Genomic DNA, 10,168 nt, shown 5'->3' on the forward strand with positions numbered 1-10,168 from the left:
AAATGGTACAGATGAACCGGTTTGCAGGGCAGAAATTGAGACACAGACGTAGAGAATAAACGTATGGACACCAAGGGGGGAAAGCTGGGGGGGGTGGGGATGGTGGTGTGATGAATTGGGCGATTGGGGTTGACATGTATACACTGGTGTGTATAAACTTGATGACTAATAAGAAAAAAAAATAAATATAACTTCAGTGGGAAAAAAAAAGACTTATGAAGGATGTTCAGAAGTTCACTCCTAATAGCCTCAAAATGGAAAAGACCCAAATGTCCCTCAACAAGAGAACTTATAAAGACCTGGTATATTCACACAATGGAGAGCCACTCAGGCATAAGAACAAACGTCAGAGAAACTCAACAACAGGGCTGAATCTCAAAGTCATTTTGTGGAGTGCAGGAATTCGGACACAAAAGTTACATAGTGTATGATCCCGTGTACATGGGGGTTGGAGAGGAGGCAGCAGTGACTAGTGGGTGATAGATGTCAGAACAAGGGCCAACCCTGGGTGGAGAGGATGGGGCAGTAACTGGGAGGAGCAGGAGGAAACTTTCTGATGGATCAAAATGTTCTTTGTTTTGACCTGGGCGGGGGTTTATGGTTATTTACAAATGTAAAAGTGATGGAGCTCTAGACAATTAAGGTTTGTGTTTTACTGCATGGAAATTATTCCTCAATATATAAAATGCAGTGGGAAAAAAATGAAGATTTGTCATGTAGATTCCACCTCCCCACAGGCAAGGAGGAGCTCTAGACTAGTTTCTTTGGCCAGCTGAGCTCGTTATAGAGAAACCTCAGCCATGGTCATCTTCTTTCTGAAGCCTCCCTGTTCTCCCTCCTGGGGAAAACTTAGGACAGTGATGTCAGAACCACCCCATTTGCTTTTCTTAGCCCTCTTGAGACACCACCCTTTCTAAAGCCTTGGAATGTTATCTTCAAAGTAGTAAGTATGTAGCTATCCTGTGCCAAGTGATTCAAGTCCATAAGCTCGAAGGATCAGAATGTCCCTGAACACTGGAGTGAGTGGTTCCATTTTCTCCATGAGCATTTTCTAAGGAAATGTTTGCCCTGGATCACACGGCTAGAGGGCAGTAGTGCCAGGATCTAGCACTACTATCTAGCGCATGAGGCTTTACCCCCAATACCAGAGAGAGAGAGCATCCATTGCAACTCAGAGTCCACAAATAAAGACATACATACCCCATATAACAGTTTGCTGGAATGATACGTCCATGGTGTGAGGTAGGAAGGCAGACGTGTGGAAACACCGCAAGAAAAGTAATTTACTTTATCCTGGTGTCTAGAGCAGGCATGCTCCAGACTGAGAATTTTCCTTTGTCCAGTTTTGGTTGTCAACTATTTACATACAAACTGGTCAAATTAAAGGAAACCTCTAGAATCAGATGCATCCACCGTTCAACACTTGTTCTTCCCGCGTGGGTAGGTGTCCACTTTGATTATGACCAGTTGTAGCAACAGTCATTCTTTTTTTTTTTTAATTGTGGTAAAATAAAATAGGCCATTTTAGCCATTTTTAAGTGTCCAATTCAAAGACATTCATTATATTCACACCGTTGTGCAACCCATCACCACTGCTTCTAAAACTTTTCCACCGCCCCACACAGAAACTCTGACCCATCAAGCAGTAACTGCTCACAGCCACTGTTCCAAGCCCCTGATCACCTCTAATCTCCTTTCCTTCTCTGTGAAGAGCAGCGATCTTTCTTGACGTGATTTATGGGAGGTACTAATTTCTTGCAAGTAAAGGTTGACTTTATTTAATGCCCTTGGTTGAGGATATGCTAAAATTAGGGTCTTGTTTCCCTCTCTGTCGCCATAGACATTTGGACAAATAACTGAATCACTGTGTCGTAAAGCACTAATATTTCCAGGAGAGAAAATAACATCGTTTCTCATCTTAAAGGACTGTGTTTATTTTACCAGTAGAGAATGACTGGTGAAATGACTCCCTCAATTAATGTGTGTGTGTGTGTGTGTGTGTGTGTGTGTGTGTGTGTATTACAGGTATACATGGTAGAATGAATCATCTCTGATTTAGACATCTATCAGATTCTTCCATATATAAAAATACATTAGTAGAAGAACCATTTCTTTGCCAAATTCTAACATAATTATGGACAGTAAGACACCCAGCAAATCGTGTGTCCTGAACTATAAATAAGCAGTGTCCTCCATCGCGGAGCAAGTGTACAGCCAGAAGACCTCCTTAACCTCATCTGGGACAGCAGGAGAGCCAGGCATCACCCTGTTATCTTCAGCCACTCCTGTCTTCACAAATAGTGTGACGGCATCTCACAGAGAAGCGGAGATGAGATTTTTTTTTTTTTTAATGCTCACTTCTTAGAAGTCTGTAATCCATTCCCAGTATTTAAAGGTGGAATAATCTGACTGTTTTTACCTGAGACAGAGTTCTGAGGTCAGATTCAAAGCTAAGGGCAGTAATCTCATGACAAAGGAGGGAGCCTCACTGAAACACATCTTTCTCTCTGCTTTCAAGATCTCGTTCTTTAGACAATTTGCATTGTATATTAATGATGCCGTTCTGGATTTTCTGTGTTCTTCTCGTATCTGACTACGTGTTTTTATTGCAGATTTACAAAGGGAAGATTTGGCTGTGCTGTCTTGCCCCGGGGAGCAAGGAGATTAATATAACAAGGCAGTAACGTGGGGTTGATTTCTCTGTGTTCTCAGAAATACTCTGAGATTTCTTTTCTCATTGTTATCACTGTCAGTTTCATCTTTTCATCAACAGACTCTTATCACAACCATTCTTATGTGTAGAGTAGACAGCTGTCAACATTTTCCTATCTGTTAGTTTGAATAGGAAAAGGTCTAATATTCCAAAACTCCTTTCACCCTCTTGCACCCTTGGCTGATTTAAAACTTTTTATTATTGCGATTGAATGTGACTAGGTATTGCGTCAAATCTCAATTATGACTTTAAATATCATTCTTCTTCCCCTAACCTCTGTCCTTCTTCCCAGTAGTGCCTCAGGGGGTTGCCTCAAATGCGGAACTGAATTTGCTGGGTTTAGTAGCTAATCAAAGCGATTGAACGTGAATTAAATTCAGGCCTCTAGAGACGAGAGTTTATTCACCCTTTGCCAAAGAATAGCCTCTTCTTTTAAGGACCAAAAAGCCTACTAAGTATTTCTTGGCCTTCTGGTAGTGTGTGCAGGGCTACTCTTTGTGGAAATGAGTAAGATGTGAGTATAGGGATATATCAATATAATCCCCAAAGGGGCAACTTTACATTACAGAAGTGAGTTATGACGGACAGCGTGTACACATCTTACAGACCTTCAAAATGACCATCTTGTAGAGTCTGTACTCCTTACGCTTTCAGAGTATGGACTGGTTTTTAGAAAAGCCTTGAAAATTTCATAAAGGCACCTGTACCCTAAAGGGAGGTGTATAGGGGAGAGGAGAGAATTTGTTTCTGTGGGCATTTGATGCTACCTGGAACTCTTCTCCCCAAATGAAACATTGTCTGGAGGACCGTACGTGAGGCAATGATGTCTCTTATTAGCAGTACCAGCTGGAATCAACCCGGTTTGGGAAGAATGGGCTCACGGATAATGAAAATGATACTTGTTCATTCATAAAGGAAGGCTAAACTTGGGTCATCAGAATCTGGTCAGATAGGGCTTGTGAAGCAATGAAACTATGACCCTTTCGTGAAGAAAAGAGATTTCCAAGGCCCCTGTCTTTGACAACATCAGACAGATAGGAGTGACGGAAAGGAACCTGGATGGAATTCTCCTGCGCTTTTCCTGGGGAATAGTACTGGGGTTACAGCGTAATGGGACTTAGGTGCTGGGAGCTGGCTGGAGCATGCCAGCCTCTGAGAGACCAGTAGAGAGCAGAGCCTAGTGTCAGCTGCACACGGTGGGCAGGTGCTGTCAGAAGCTCGAGTGCATGGGTCTCAGTAGAAGATCGAGATGAGTCACACTTCACAAAACCAGAACCTGTCTGCAGTGCCAGCATTGTTCAAGACGGGACATCACAGGGTGCCCAGCTGTCATCCACGTGCACCCAAGGGAAGACGGGTAGGTGGTGGCGATCTTCTCACCTCTGACCGTAGGTGGGTAAAGAGAAAAGATGGGAATTGGCACTGATGATCACTTTTCCTTTTTCACTCATCACACCGACTTAAGCAACCTCTCCTCCTCCACGTTTTAAAGCCTGGTATAAAATGTGCCCAAGCAATTTTAACCCTGCTTATGTTTCAGATGAAGATTGAGTTGAACTAGGCTGTCTGTAATCATTCAGACTAGCTGCATGCCATTGGGCAAAAAGGATATAAATGTTAGTTAAATGATTCAGTAAACATTTATGGACCACTAAATCACTGGACCAGAAGCTCTTTAAAAGCAAGGATTGTGTCTTGTTCACAGTGTACCCCTGGTACCCCCTGCATCAGGGCACAAGATTGCATAGGTTCATCAGGGGATGGTTGGTTGAGTGAATAACATGTTCTTGTTATGTATCTGACACAAAAACAAACAAATGAGTGCTATTCTCGAGGAACTCCCGGTGTGGAGGGATAACTAACTTCCTACTAGTATTGTATCTGTACTATAAAAGATTATGGTTTATAAATGACAAACAACAGAAATAGGGAGGAGGAAGACATTAATTCTGCCTTTGGACAGGGGATCAAGGAGGCCTGTGATGCCCAGTTAGGAATGCGTTTGAAAGATGAAGAGAGGTCTATCAACGAGAGGAGAGGAAGGACGTGGCTTTCCAGGAAGAGCAAGGGTGTGGACGCCTGAGTGTGTGTGGCTTGCCCAGGGACCCGTGAGGTGTCTGACATAGCTCAAGCCTAAGATTTGCAAAGGGGCATGGCTCAATATGGAAGAAAACTGTAGGATATGATCAGATTTAAATTCTCCTAGGGCTTCATCCTTTTTATTGAGTAGGAAGCCCTTATATCACATGACGGGAGAGCCTAGATTTAGTGAGCCCATTAGAGACTGTAGATGTCATTCAAAAAAGACAGGACTAGTGTCTGTAGTAGAGTGTGGGGACTCTCTGGGGGACAAAGACGTTGTGTGGATAAACATGTTGGAGATAGAAAGGACCACAACCAGGGACTTCCCTGGCGGTGCAGTGGTTAAGAATCGCCGGCCAGTGCAGGGGACACGGGTTTGAGCCCTGGTCCGGGAAGATCCCACATGCAGCTAAGCCCATGTGCCACAGCTGCTGAGTCTGAGCTCTAGAGCCCTCGAGCCACAATTCCTGAGGCCGCACACCACAACTACTGAAGCCTGTGCTCCGCAACAAGAGAAGCCACCGCAATGAGAAGCCCGTGCACCACAACAAAGAGTAGCCCCTGCTCGCTGCAACTAGAGAAAACCTGCGCGTAGCAACGAAGACCCAACAGAGCCAAAAATAAATAAATAAATAATAATTTAAAAAAAGAAAGAAAGGGCCACACCATGTAACCTGTGGTTGATGGTGTGGGGCAGAGGGAGGGGTGCAAGCTGACAGAAGTTTCTCTCTTACTCCAGAATCTTTTTGCCTTTCCAATACCTCTATATCTATACCACCCCCAGAAACCCAGGTTAATTATGGTGAGAAGAACAGCCAATGTTTGTATTCCTGCTTTTTGAGTGTTTTGAGAAAATACTGTTTACAGTTTTGCCAAAATCTTAGCCCAATGCAATATTGTCCCATGAATGAATGGGAGGTTTTTTAATGGGCTGGAGAAGGGATCTTGCATGAAATAGAGCAAAAAAGAGTTCACATTTTTATTACAGAATTAATTATAGAAGCCCTAGATAATTACTGACAGTCAAGGCACCTTTTCCTCTAGAAGATGGATACATTATTGCTGTATCAAACGACATGCAATTTATTTAATTCTAAAAAGAAACAAGATCTCAGTTGTCATAAAGAACATAAGATTAGATGTGGTTCTTGCTAGGGAGCCTAGAAGATGTGTGATAGGGTGCAATTTGGGGTACCCATGCAGCAGAAGAAAATATAACAAATAAAAAGTTCCAAAGTTTTCAGTAACATGAAGGCCATACTAAGACACAAGAAAACTATAAGAAAATAAAAAATAAAACATTTAAGTTAGTAAAATCTAGAAAATAGTAGACTTCAGGTAAGATCATAAAGGTGTTTCTCACAGGGTGAGGGATGGCTGAGGAAGCACGTCAGATTTCTTGAAAAGGGAGATATATGTACACACACATCTCTGTGTGTGTGTGATAGATATTTTTGTATATGTAATTAGTAAATGCATATGCTAGCATTGTAATTTCTTTGGTTTTTGGAATTTTAAATAATAAGAATAGAATGTCATCTTTTTATTTATTTATGTAGGACATGTTTCCTTATATTTCTTTAAAAAGGAAATTGGTATAAACTTATATGGTTTAATTAGCACTGCAAATTAACACACGGTTTTGTTCTTTTGTCACATTAATGATAAGTTTTATTCTTAAAGCCTTCATGGGTTACCAGGGTGTGAGCACCAGGGACTGTTTTCTATGTAGCGGAATATTTGACTGCATGGTATTAAGAATTTAGAAACTGACTTTAAAATTCTAATAGCCTATCTAATTTAGCTGTGGAAAAGCATCATTATTATTAGTTATCTTAGTCCAATGAAGAACATATATGCCAAAATATTTTTGGAGAAATTAAATTGCAATATCAGTTTTATCTTGAGCAGTTACAATTAACGTGCTAAGTGCAGCGAAATGTGGTTTTCAGAACTTCTTAACTTATATGCTTAAGGAGATTTGGGATACTTTATAGGACACCCTTTCAGAAGAAACACTGAATTTCAAAAAGTTTGAAAATGTCATACAAATTGAGGGGGAAATCATACAACTTGATAGCCCCATAAATTGACTTAAAAAACCACTTTATAAGGTGCAAATTTAATATTTAGAAAAGCAAAGTTATTACCTAATAAAAACATGAGAGAAGTTTTACCTCCCCCTTCTGAAGCATTGTCTGTAAAGCAAGTCTCTTAGTCTGGGCTGAACAAGCGTCTTCGGGGGGGTTTTGACCCCTTTCAATTATATACAAATTTTGTGTGCATGTTTTAGAGCAAGGTCCACACCTAGATGGACGTTAAAGACTTTCTTCAGTATGTGTTTTCCTTCTGGCTCTGCCCTCCCATCACCTAGTACTGTGTTCAGAATATACTAGAATTCAGTGATGCTGTTGTTGAATTACGGATGAATGTCTAAAACTGGAAATTATAGAAAGAGTGCAAATGTATAGCTGATGGAAGAGAATTAACTTATTAATTGAGGAAGGGATTTAGCAACAGGGAAGGTCATTAGGGGCCGGAGAATTTACAGGGAACCAGATAAAAAAATAAAAGCAACAGGGTATTTTTTTTTAATAGCTTTTTTCTTTTTTTTTTAATATAAATTTATTTATTTATTTATTTATTTTTGGCTGTGTTGGGTCTTCGTTTCTGTGCGAGGGCTTTCTCTAGTTGTGGCGAGCGGGGCCCACTCTTCATTGCGGTGCGCGGGCCTCTCACTGTCGTGGCCTCTGATTGCGGAGCACAGGCTCCAGACGCGCAGGCTCGGCAGTTGTGGCTTACGGGCCCAGTTGCTCCGCGGCATGTGGGATCTTCCCAGACCAGGGCTCGAACCCGTGTCCCCTGCATTGACAGGCAGATTCTCAACCACTGCACCACCGGGGAAGCCCCAACAGGGTATTTTTGATACTGCACATATTGTAAGGTTACAGCTTGGTGAATTTTCACTACTGTGAACGTAGGCAACCACCACTCAGATAAGTGAGCAGAATATTCCCAGCCACACAGACCCTTTCTCATGCTCACTCCTGGTCACCAAGCATCTCCCTCTCCACAGCTAACCATACAATTGACTTGACATTGTAAATAACTTTTGTCTGTTTTGAGCTTCACCTACATCATACATCATACTGTATGTTCTCTTTGTGCCTGTCTTCTTTCACTCAGTGCTAAGTGTGTGGGATTCTTCCATGTACCTCCATGGAGCAGTAGTCCCTTGATTCTTACTACTGTCTTGCAGTCTCTTGTAACTTTACCACTGTTTATTTATCCATTCTGCTGTTGGTACACATTTCCCTTTTTTTCTCTATTACAAATGGCACAGCTCTGAGTAGTTATTTATTTTTTATTTGTACATTCAAAACAGTGTGCAACCATTCCCTCTGTCAAGGGCTGTACAAGTTTCATCACCTGCAAATGCTCTAAGTATCCTTCCTTGTGTGCGTTTTCGGTGGATGTGTACACGCATTCTGTTGTGTATGTACACATGAGTATAATTTCTGGGTCACAGCTATATATTTGGGTTGGCCAAAAAGTTCGTTCGGGATTTTCCATACGATGCTATGGAAAAACCCGAATGAACTTTTTGGCCAACCCAATATGTATTTAAAAATAACAATCACGAGGGAGGAGATATGGGGATATGTGGATATGTATAACTGATTCACTTTGTTATAAATCAGAAACTAACACACCATTGTAAAGCAATTACACTCCAATAAAGATGTTAAAAAAATTAAAATAAAGATAACCATCACGAAACTGCCATGTAGCTTAGACATTGATATTTTACAGGATAATACTGTTTGGGTTTTAAAATACTACGGTTCATTGCAGACAATTTGGACAGTTCAAAAGGTCACGAAGAAAAGAATAAAAATCATGCATAATGCTCACAGCCAGAGACAGCCACTCTTAGTGAGTCAAGGTGTCCTAGCTAACCTTTTATGTGTGCATTTCACGGACTACTTTTAAACCATTTATTTTTACTCAATCGTGAATTTTGTTTTATAGCTATTCCTTTACAAAGTATTTTTAGTGGTTGAATAGTTATTCTATGCTACGTGTCTATCATGGTTTATTTTCCAGTTTTTGGACTTATAGGTCATTTCTAATTTTCACTGTTTTAAAATACCAATGTTGTGGGTCAATGTGCATCCGTCTTTGTGGGTATATATCTCTATTTTCTTAGAATTACTTCCTAGAGGTGGAATTGCTGGGAATAAGGGTATTATCAGTCTTAAGGTTTGGTATATATTTCCACCCTAACCGTACAAGGGTATGTCAGTTTGTGTCTCATCTTAGCAGTGTGTGGAATGTATGAGTCACCATTTCTCCACACCTCAGCTCATGCTGGTGGTCTAATGAAAATTCTTTGGCAATTTGGTCGTACTGGAATACTGTGTGTGTCCTAAAATTCAACAGCCAGATTGTTTACACAGAAATGCATCAGTTTCTTGTAGTAGAGATGAAAGTGGAAGTTTAGAAAATACTAGAATCGTTCAAAAGAAATATGCTGATCTATAGGCAGTGTAAATGTTTATCAGACTAGTGATATGTAGAATGTTCTAGAACTGTCTCCTGTGCCTCCATTCTCATATAAAACATTTACCAGCATTTTATTATCGATACAAATATTCATGCTGTGCCTGCTGGGTATTATTTTTAAAAACAGCACACCATCCTTGCCCTGTGTACAATGTAGTAGGGAAACCTTACTTAAAGTCCATCAAAGAGTTAAACAACATTATAGGAAATAAGAGTTCAGGACAACAGTAGAAGCATTTTCATGAGGCATTTGCTGATAATAATCACAGGCGTTTCAAAGATAGGTGGCTGTTACAGCAAAGAAGGTGAATTGGACAGATTTTCAGGGAAGGAGGGACTGCAAGTCCCTGGATTGTTCCAAGTGGGGGAGGCCTTCTAGGAGTTCTGAAAAGTGTGAACAAAATCCCCAAAGAGGAAAACTCAAGGCATTTTTTTCAGCTTTACTGGGGTATAATTGACAAAATTCTAAGATAATAAAGGTGTACAGTATGATTTTATACACACACACACACACACACGCATTGTGAAAGAATTTCCCCCATCAAATTAAACACATCCATCACCTATCCTCCCTCCTTTCCTTCCTTCCTTCCTTTCTTTTTTTGTGAGAACAATTGAGTTCTACTCTCTTAGGAAGCTTCAGTGATATAATATAATTATTAACTATAGTCACCATTTTATACATTGGATCCTCAGATCTTATTCATCTTATAACTGAAAGTTTGGACCCTTTGACCAACATTTCCCTGTGTCCCCAACCCCAACCTTCTGTTTCTAGGAGTTTGATTTTTTTTTTTTTTAAGCTTC

The sequence above is a fragment of the Delphinapterus leucas genome, chromosome X, assembly GCF_059928025.1.
Source record: "Delphinapterus leucas isolate spDelLeu-1000000601 "Yukka" chromosome X, BTC_Dleu_Yukka2, whole genome shotgun sequence".
Classification (NCBI taxonomy): Eukaryota; Metazoa; Chordata; class Mammalia; order Artiodactyla; family Monodontidae; genus Delphinapterus; species Delphinapterus leucas.